The sequence below is a fragment of the Amia ocellicauda genome, chromosome 11 (assembly GCF_036373705.1).
Source record: "Amia ocellicauda isolate fAmiCal2 chromosome 11, fAmiCal2.hap1, whole genome shotgun sequence".
Taxonomy (NCBI): domain Eukaryota; kingdom Metazoa; phylum Chordata; class Actinopteri; order Amiiformes; family Amiidae; genus Amia; species Amia ocellicauda.
The window spans coordinates 873,628-882,216 of NC_089860.1; the positions used below are offsets into that span (position 1 = coordinate 873,628).

At 45.2% G+C, this 8,589-nt stretch overlaps 3 non-coding genes across 3 annotated transcripts; all 3 read right to left on the minus strand.

Moving 5' to 3' along the window:
- Window positions 1-3,775: 3,775 nt before the first annotated feature.
- Window positions 3,776-3,848, minus strand: trnav-cac (transfer RNA valine (anticodon CAC)). The gene has a single exon. It is a non-coding gene; the product is annotated as a tRNA-Val (tRNA).
- An 889-nt stretch (window positions 3,849-4,737) lies between these two features.
- trnav-cac (transfer RNA valine (anticodon CAC)) lies at window positions 4,738-4,810 on the minus strand. Its single transcript has one exon. It is a non-coding gene; the product is annotated as a tRNA-Val (tRNA).
- A 942-nt stretch (window positions 4,811-5,752) lies between these two features.
- Window positions 5,753-5,825, minus strand: trnag-acc (transfer RNA glycine (anticodon ACC)). The gene has a single exon. It is a non-coding gene; the product is annotated as a tRNA-Gly (tRNA).
- Between the last annotated feature and the right edge of the window lie 2,764 nt (window positions 5,826-8,589).

The window sequence follows — 8,589 nt, forward strand, 5'->3', positions numbered from 1 at the left end:
CATCTACAAAACCCCCTTTTTGAGGAGGCTCATTTAAAGCCTGTAAAAGTCCTTCAAAGATATCCAACCGGTTAATGTCAAGACCCTCCTCTATAGTGATGGCTGCTTCTGCCGCCATCCTGTGTTCTAATTGTCTCAAATCATTTATAATAGGGGCAGAATTTGGTCGGGGTAGCTCCTCCAAAGCCTCCACCATTTCAAACAAATCGGGGTGAACTAGGGGGTGAGCCTCTATAAGCGCTACCGGTGGGAGGTGGTTATTTAGATCATTGACCATCTGTAACAGGTCGGGGTTCACCGGTAAGTCTGTTAATTCACATTCTATCGGTGGTAATTGGGGGTTATTTAAATCATTTATCATTTGTAATAGTTCCAGGTTCATTGGGACATCAGAGGAGTTCACAACAGGGCCGGGGATGTTCTCTCGGGAAGGTCTTTTTGGGGCCCTAGCTTGTTCATAATCCTTTAGTTTGTGAGTTCTTTTACCAAGTCAGGACATTTTTTAATTTATTTTTTATTTTTCCAACAACCCACAATAGTAAGGCGTTTTGTGTCTATTAAAACATTAAATACTGTACAATTCGTTAGTAAGGGTATTAATAAGGGTGTTTTGGCTCTCTATCACCAGGTTTTGCCCCACTAACACAAGTCTTTGATTTTGTAACAAAGTATGTAGCAACTCATGCCGACCTTCAGGAAGTAGCTCCGGGGGCTGGTGGCCTGGCTCAGCTTCAAAGGATGGTCGCTCCGGTAAATCTCGGTCGAAGGAGGCAGGGAGCGAGCGTATACTCATGGACGGAGACCAAGAAGGCCTTTGCGGTGACACCCTGGCCAAGCGCGGGGAACTGTTCCGCGTTTCTGTAGCCAAGAAATGGGTCTGGGGGAACGATGTTGAAACCAGGCCGTCGTCGGGTGGTGTGTCAGCCCTGACTGACGGCGACCCATGAGGTTGTTGGATGCCTCTATTTGTTCCGCCCGACAATGCGGCGGGCTGAATCTGGGGTGTTGAATTACCCCCAGAAGGCTGTGGCCTGAGTAGATGTTGGGGGGTCTCCAAGACCACCGTGGGGGATCCACTCGGTGATCTCACCGGGGAAGATGTTTGATCCCACTTAGACGGGGTAATTGTTCTCAATAGCTCATCCACAGAATGACTATCCCAAGAGTCTTGGGAAGAATAAAAATATACATTACATTTACATCTTTAAACGGCGACAAAAATCAAACTTAAAACAACATGTCCAGGACATTCAAAACCTTTAGCTTTTTTAGACCTTTGAAAATAGCCTTAGACATTCACTACAACGCAATATTATTTACAGACAATATATTTATTAGGACTTGATAATAAATGTAAAACAGAGAAGCCGCTGTAAATAAACTGTTTCTTAAATGTTTCTTTAAAAACTGTAATATTGTTAATAAAACACACACACACACAACAACATTTCATTTTTAAACGAACCTTCCAAGTGTAAACGATTCCTGATCCCGGGACGTCCTGTTTCACAAACGTTTTCACGATCTGTTTAAATATTAAATACAATGAACACCTTCAAGCCTTTTCCTACAACCACTTTAAAACAGAAGTATAATAGCGGGAGATAAGCCAAACAACTTACTAAACCCTTTCGGACGGCTTTACTTCCTAACCAGACGGTACGGCAATCGGTCATTTCTAAACACGTTCCCCAGAAACAAGCCTAGACCTGTCCGGACTTCTAAAGATCTTTCCCAGAACCCCCCGCCCTACAGGAAACGGTCACCCATCGCTTAAATATTAGCCCTCAACGGGCAAACAAAGCCCTTTTAAAAACATTAAAGTTTGAAAGATCTTACTTACCTCCACAGAATAATCGTTTCTTATGTTTTTCGGCTGGTTTAGCTTTTTGCACCGCTGTGAAGGTAAGAGACATGTTTAACCTTTAACCACACCGCTTTATAAAAAGCTTTAACCTCTTACAGGCTGCAGATATATACTCACAGCTATCAGATACCGGGGCTGACGGCCTTTCAGATTCTTGAAAGGTTACGGTTCTCGAAGGTAAAACGAAACAAGCCCTCGATGTGGAAGGCCTTTCGTTGTCTCGAACCACATTTCTTAATACTGTTAGACAGGATAATTTTTTTAAATTAACAAAACTGGACTCAAACATCTTACAGAATCGTTATACAAACAAACAGGGGTTTAGTTCTTACCCGGTCGGCAGACAGCCTGTCTAGGGATAACCACTTCTCTTGGTCGATCCTCGGAGACATTAATCACAGGCCTTTCGATAGTTTCTGTGTAATTAAAGAGACCGGCATTAATATATATCAAAACGTTTTCATAACTCTAATGAGCCGCTTCAAAACCACACACACCCATGCATAAGAACCCATGAGCGCAAACACAAAAATCTTACCGTCGTTGTTCCAGATGATCTCCTCAGCGTTGGGAATGAACTCCTGTTGACTGGCTGAAAAATAATTTTACAGAACTTAAAACAGATGTTATAGCCTTATTTACAATACATGCACACAACACGCTCTGAGTCAATGAAAATAATCTGAAGACTTGCCTAAAAACTCGTTTAAATCGAATCGCTGATGTTGTTTCCGGACATTGTTGATCTTTAGTCTTAAATCGAAAGGTAAGTATGAGTCTGTCGAGCTGAAGACCAGACCTTCATACTTATACTGATGGCCACATGCCGGATCTGCTTGTAAGGCATTGTTCTGGTCTGGCCTTTGTGCCGCCCTGTTACCAATTAACATATCAAAACCAACCAATAAAATGACACTGCATCAAATTTCAAATAGAAACCAAGATGGAGACGATCTCTCTCCTCTCTACTCTAAACTTTTATTAGAACCTTTTGGTCTCTCAAAAAAACATTTTTAAGCATCAAGACCTATAGTCAACAACCACTAAGAATATTTCAGGCCTTTATAAGCACTAATAAACAACCTGAGCCTAGAAAATAACTATAAAGATCTAAAATAACTAGCGCTTTTACAGTGATTTTTTTTTATTTTTATACCGATGCTTTGTTTGGTATTAAACAAGTCACAAACTACTCAGAACAGCGTTTATCCCCGCAAAAGAGATATTTGGGTTTATTTTACAAAGCTTATAAATTATATAGGTTAAAAGTATTCTGAATGTTTTGATATCACACGCCATACCAACTGTTGTCTTCTACACCTTACGGTAGCAACAAATCTAACTACTGCTTTACTTTAACAATAATAATGACGGCGACCACGATGACAACAAGAACAACAACAACAAGAACAACAACAACAACATCATCATCATCATCATCATCAGATTTTAATTAAAAGTGGCTACACCAGCGTTTACAATTTCAACCTGTCGACGGACGGACGCTCTGAGTGCATCGATTTCGGGACACTTCGGAAACTCTTTCAAAGGCAGGACGACCTGCGCTCTGACAGTGCCTGCGTTTAGCCCTACAAGGTGATGCTGAATGGCTTGTTCAAACGGCTGGTGGTCTTCCGTCACCACCAGACTATCAGAGCTATACTGCGCCTTCAACTACATAAGAGTAACAGCAATGTCGCCGATCCTGCTACGGTCGTATTGTAACAGCAACAACATGTATCGATTTTAAAAGTGTCAGTTCCAGTGCCTCGCAAAGCTACCCTTCTGCGATTGTTTGTTCTCAAGGTCAGGATTTCTTGCCACTCCGAGGAAGAGAAAACGACGGCCGGCCTTGGGGCAGAGAGATGGCGACGGGTAACACGGCACTGGCACGCGTGCACCGCGGGTTGTTTCCGCCCGGTTTCGAACCAGGGACCTTTCGCGTGTGAGGCGAACGTGATAGCCACTACACTACGGAAACCGACCCGTCCTGGTGTTTCAAATGGCTCCCATCGAAGCCGGCTGGTAAAACGCGCACAGGGGTTTCCCGTGGGCCAGCCTGTGAGATAAAGGTTTCTATTTTCACTGACCTATTTTGCATTGCTAAAGGGCACATCAGGACACTTTGGAAACTCTTTCAAAGGAAGAACGCCCTGAGCTATGACAAGACTTACACTTACCCTAACAAGGTGATGCTCAATGGCTTGTTCAAACAGCTGCTGCTCGTCTTGTGCCACCATCAGACAATCACAAAGCTATTGTGCCTTCTACACCTTACGGTAGCAACAAATCTAACTACTGCTTTACTTTAACAATAATAATGACGGCGACCACGACGACAACAAGAAAAACAAGAACAACAACAACAACAAGAACAAGAACAACAATATCATCATCATCATCATCAGATTTTAATTAAAAGTGGCTACACCAGCGTTTACAATTTCAACCTGTCGACGGACGGACGCTCTGAGTGCATCGATTTCGGGACACTTCGGAAACTCTTTCAAAGGCAGGACGACCTGCGCTCTGACAGTGCCTGCGTTTAGCCCTACAAGGTGATGCTGAATGGCTTGTTCAAACGGCTGGTGGTCTTCCGTCACCACCAGACTATCAGAGCTATACTGCGCCTTCAACTACATAAGAGTAACAGCAATGTCGCCGATCCTGCTACAGTCGTATTGTAACAGCAACAACATGTATCGATTTTAAAAGTGTCAGTTCCAGTGCCTCGCAAAGCTACCCTTCTGCGATTGTTTGTTCTCAAGGTCAGGATTTCTTGCCACTCCGAGGAAGAGAAAACGACGGCCGGCCTTGGGGCAGAGAGATGGCGACGGGTAACACGGCACTGGCACGCGTGCACCGCGGGTTGTTTCCGCCCGGTTTCGAACCAGGGACCTTTCGCGTGTGAGGCGAACGTGATAGCCACTACACTACGGAAACCGACCCGTCCTGGTGTTTCAAATGGCTCCCATCGAAGCCGGCTGGTAAAACGCGCACAGGGGTTTCCCGTGGGCCAGCCTGTGAGATAAAGGTTTCTATTTTCACTGACCTATTTTGCATTGCTAAAGGGCACATCAGGACACTTTGGAAACTCTTTCAAAGGAAGAACGCCCTGAGCTATGACAAGACTTACACTTACCCTAACAAGGTGATGCTCAATGGCTTGTTCAAACAGCTGCTGCTCGTCTTGTGCCACCATCAGACAATCACAGAGCTATTGTGCCTTCTACACCTTACGGTAGCAACAAATCTAACTACTGCTTTACTTTAACAATAATAATGACGGCGACCACGACGACAACAAGAAAAACAAGAACAACAACAACAACAAGAACAAGAACAACAATATCATCATCATCATCATCATATTTTAATTAAAAGTGGCTACACCAGCGTTTACAATTTCAACCTGTCGACGGACGGACGCTCTGAGTGCACCGATTTCGGGACACTTAGGATACTCTTTCAAAGGCAGGACGCCCTGCGCTCTGACAGTGCCTGCACTTAGCCCAACAAGGTGATGCTGAATGGCTTGTTCAAACGTCTGGTGGTCTTCCTTCACCACCAGACTATCAGAGCTATTGTGCCTTCTACACCTTACGGTAGCAACAAATCTAACTACTGCTTTACTTTAACAATAATAATGACGGCGACTACGACGACAACAAGAACAACAAGAACAACAACAACAACAACATCATCATCATCATCATCATCAGATTTTAATTAAAAGTGGCTACACCAGCGTTTACAATTTCAACCTGTCGACGGACGGACGCTCTGAGAGCACCGATTTCGGGCACTCCAATGAAGAAAAGCCACCCACCGCCTGCGGGGAACCACGAGGGCAAGCAGGACGAAAAGGGCCGGCCCAAAGCAGGCTGTTTCCGCCCGGTCTCGAACCGGGGACCTTTCGCGCGGTAGGCGAATGTGATAACCGCTACACTACGGAAACTGACAACGCCGCCTCTTGCTTCAAACGGTTACCGTTGGAGCCTGCTGGTAAAACGGGCTCAGGCGTTTCAGGTCGGCTAGACTGTGAGATGGCGTCTGAAGTGCCGCGAAAGGATGCCATTTTCACAGACCTGTTTGGCATTGCTAAAGGGCACATCAGGACACTTCGGAAACTCTTTCAAAGGCAGGACGCCCTGCGCTCTGACAGTGCCTGCACTTAACCCAACAAGGTGATGCTGAATGGCTTGTTCAAACGGCTGGTGGTCTTCCGTCACCACCAGACTATGAGAGCTATACTGCGCCTTCAACTACATAAGAGTAGATAGTAGGGTTTTTTGGGCGCGGCCTATTTTGTTATGACGTATGCCCTAAGCTTATTAATATTCCTACGTCATAATTGGGGGGCGTGATTTTAGGTAGAGTTATTTCCTTAATTATTCCTACGTCATATCCGTCAGAAAGTGTGCACCCATAAAACCCTGAACAACAAGGCCACCCATAAATACCCCCACCCCTCTGAAGGCAACGCCCCGAAACTCTCCTCTCTATTTAAGAACCCGCGCTTCTATTAGGCAATACCTCTTTAATTCTCAGCTTCTGAAACATCCCGCTTCTTCAACATGTCCAGCGACATCAACATGAAACCCCGCAAGAAACAATCCCGGGCAAGGGTTCCTGTACTCACCAATTTGAAGATTGAACGCTCCTGGGTGTTGTTCTGGGGGGCTCGACGGGGTTACCGCTTTAAAAGGGATCCCAGCTATGTTGGAGTGGAGCTTCTTGCTTTGGGAGAGAAGGAGGGTACGTTGGAACCTTTTGAGACGGTAATTGAATACTCTTATGAGGACTGGTTGAAGGTGATGGCCTGGAGAGATCTGGGGCTTGTGGATAAGACTCTAGAAGGCTTGCAAGAGGGTCCAAGAGAATGCGAAATGGAGTCTCCGACTCAGGGTTTTGAAAGGTGTGAATGGGAAAGCTTGCAGAACTACGACAGACGACGTGTGGGGTTTTGGAGGGGGGTCTGACGGCTCAGGGGCTACTCTCTTCTAAGAGGGCGGTGTGTCGTGACGTAGTGAAGAGATAGGATAAAAGGTGCAACAATTCATTCATGGTTTAAAATTAAAGAGAATGTCTTACCCGAAAGCTGCGGACGTCGACAGGCTCTACAGGCCTCTTCAAACCCGGGATCACCCCTGGTTCTATTCCCCAGATTTTGTATACACTCTGGAACCCTTTGACTGTGGTTACTCTCCAAGACCTCAGACCCCGGTCCCTCAGGACGAAACAACATGCGGTGCGATGGATGTCCAAATGAGTCTCGGGGATCCCCAGCCTCTGGAGCTCATGGAGGGCCTCGATTTTGCCGAACTGTCTACCGTCTGTGTGTCTCAGGAGGGGGTCAGTCCAATGGATGGAGAAACACCCCACAAACCACCAGGCGACCCAATGAGCATCGGACTGTCCCGGGGGCGTGATGAAGACGCAGGATTTTTGCCCGGGGTATGTGACCAAGTAAGCAGAGTGGTTAAAAGCACCCTGGTGTATATTCTGAGTGCTCTCATCGACCGAGCTCTGAAAGAAGTCTGTCGGGGGTGTGAAGTGAATCACCCCAGTCAGTTGAGACACAGTTGTTTGTTTGAACCAGACCGTTACTATTTCCTGTTCTATTTCAACGTGTTTTACAGAAGACTGAACAAACCGTGGCTGAAACCGGCACTAATCAAGGCGCTCTCTTACTCCCACATACATGTCACTGTGGGACAAGTCCAGAAAATCATAGATGAGATTTTGCTGGAGCTGAAAAAGGAGCCGTTTATAATAGAGAAACTTGGGCAGCTGCTCAATGACCTGGATGAGCCGAGTAGAAAAACCGCTGGCAAGCTAAAAGCTTATTTCTTCCGTAAAGAAGTTAAAGCTGGGGGCAGCGACGAAGAATTCGACATCTACGCCACTGATTCAGACTCTGACCTGAACTAAGGGACTTTGAACATGGGGAATGTTCTGGACTGCTTCTGCAACTGGTTCTGTCATCAACACTCTGCAGCTAACCTGAGAGCGCTATTACACCATGTGCTTGACAGAAAAGTAGGCAACGCGAGCCTTATCTCTACAGATTTAACCATCGATGAGGATCAACTTTCAAACCTGGAAAAGTTAATGGCTGCTGTAACAAAGACCGGGGGGTACGAACACTTGGATGAAGGGCTCAAGGGGGCCAAGAATGATATTAGGCCATTTCATCAACATCTGTATGACCTTTTACTGAGCATGTTTAATACACCTCTGTTTACTTTTAAAATAGGTCATATTGTTGTTTTATTTACATATGTAACTGAGGTGTGTGCCTACAAGATAAAGAAACAGGTATATTTGTTGATATAGATCAAGTAACCAATCATCTGATTTCTTTTTGTCTGGACCGTAGAAAAAATTGTTGTGTATGTTATACTTTTCTCAAATGTCTAAAAAGGGGTATCTGCTCTCCTGAAGTTGAATAAAAAACCTTGTATAAAAACTTTGCGCATAGTGTGGGTCTGTGTGGTTATTTGACAGAATGACTCGGCAAGCTCCCCAAATGCAGGAACTATACTACAACCCAGCCAAGATTGGGGGTTTGGCGGGTAAGAAGGGTTTTCAAAGAGGACTCGCTGAGGCCGGAGTGAAGGTTAATGATGTGGTTGTTTCAGAATGGTTACGGGAACAAGACGCCTATACCTTACATAAACCTCTCAGGATTAACTTTAAAAGAAACCGCGTATATGCAA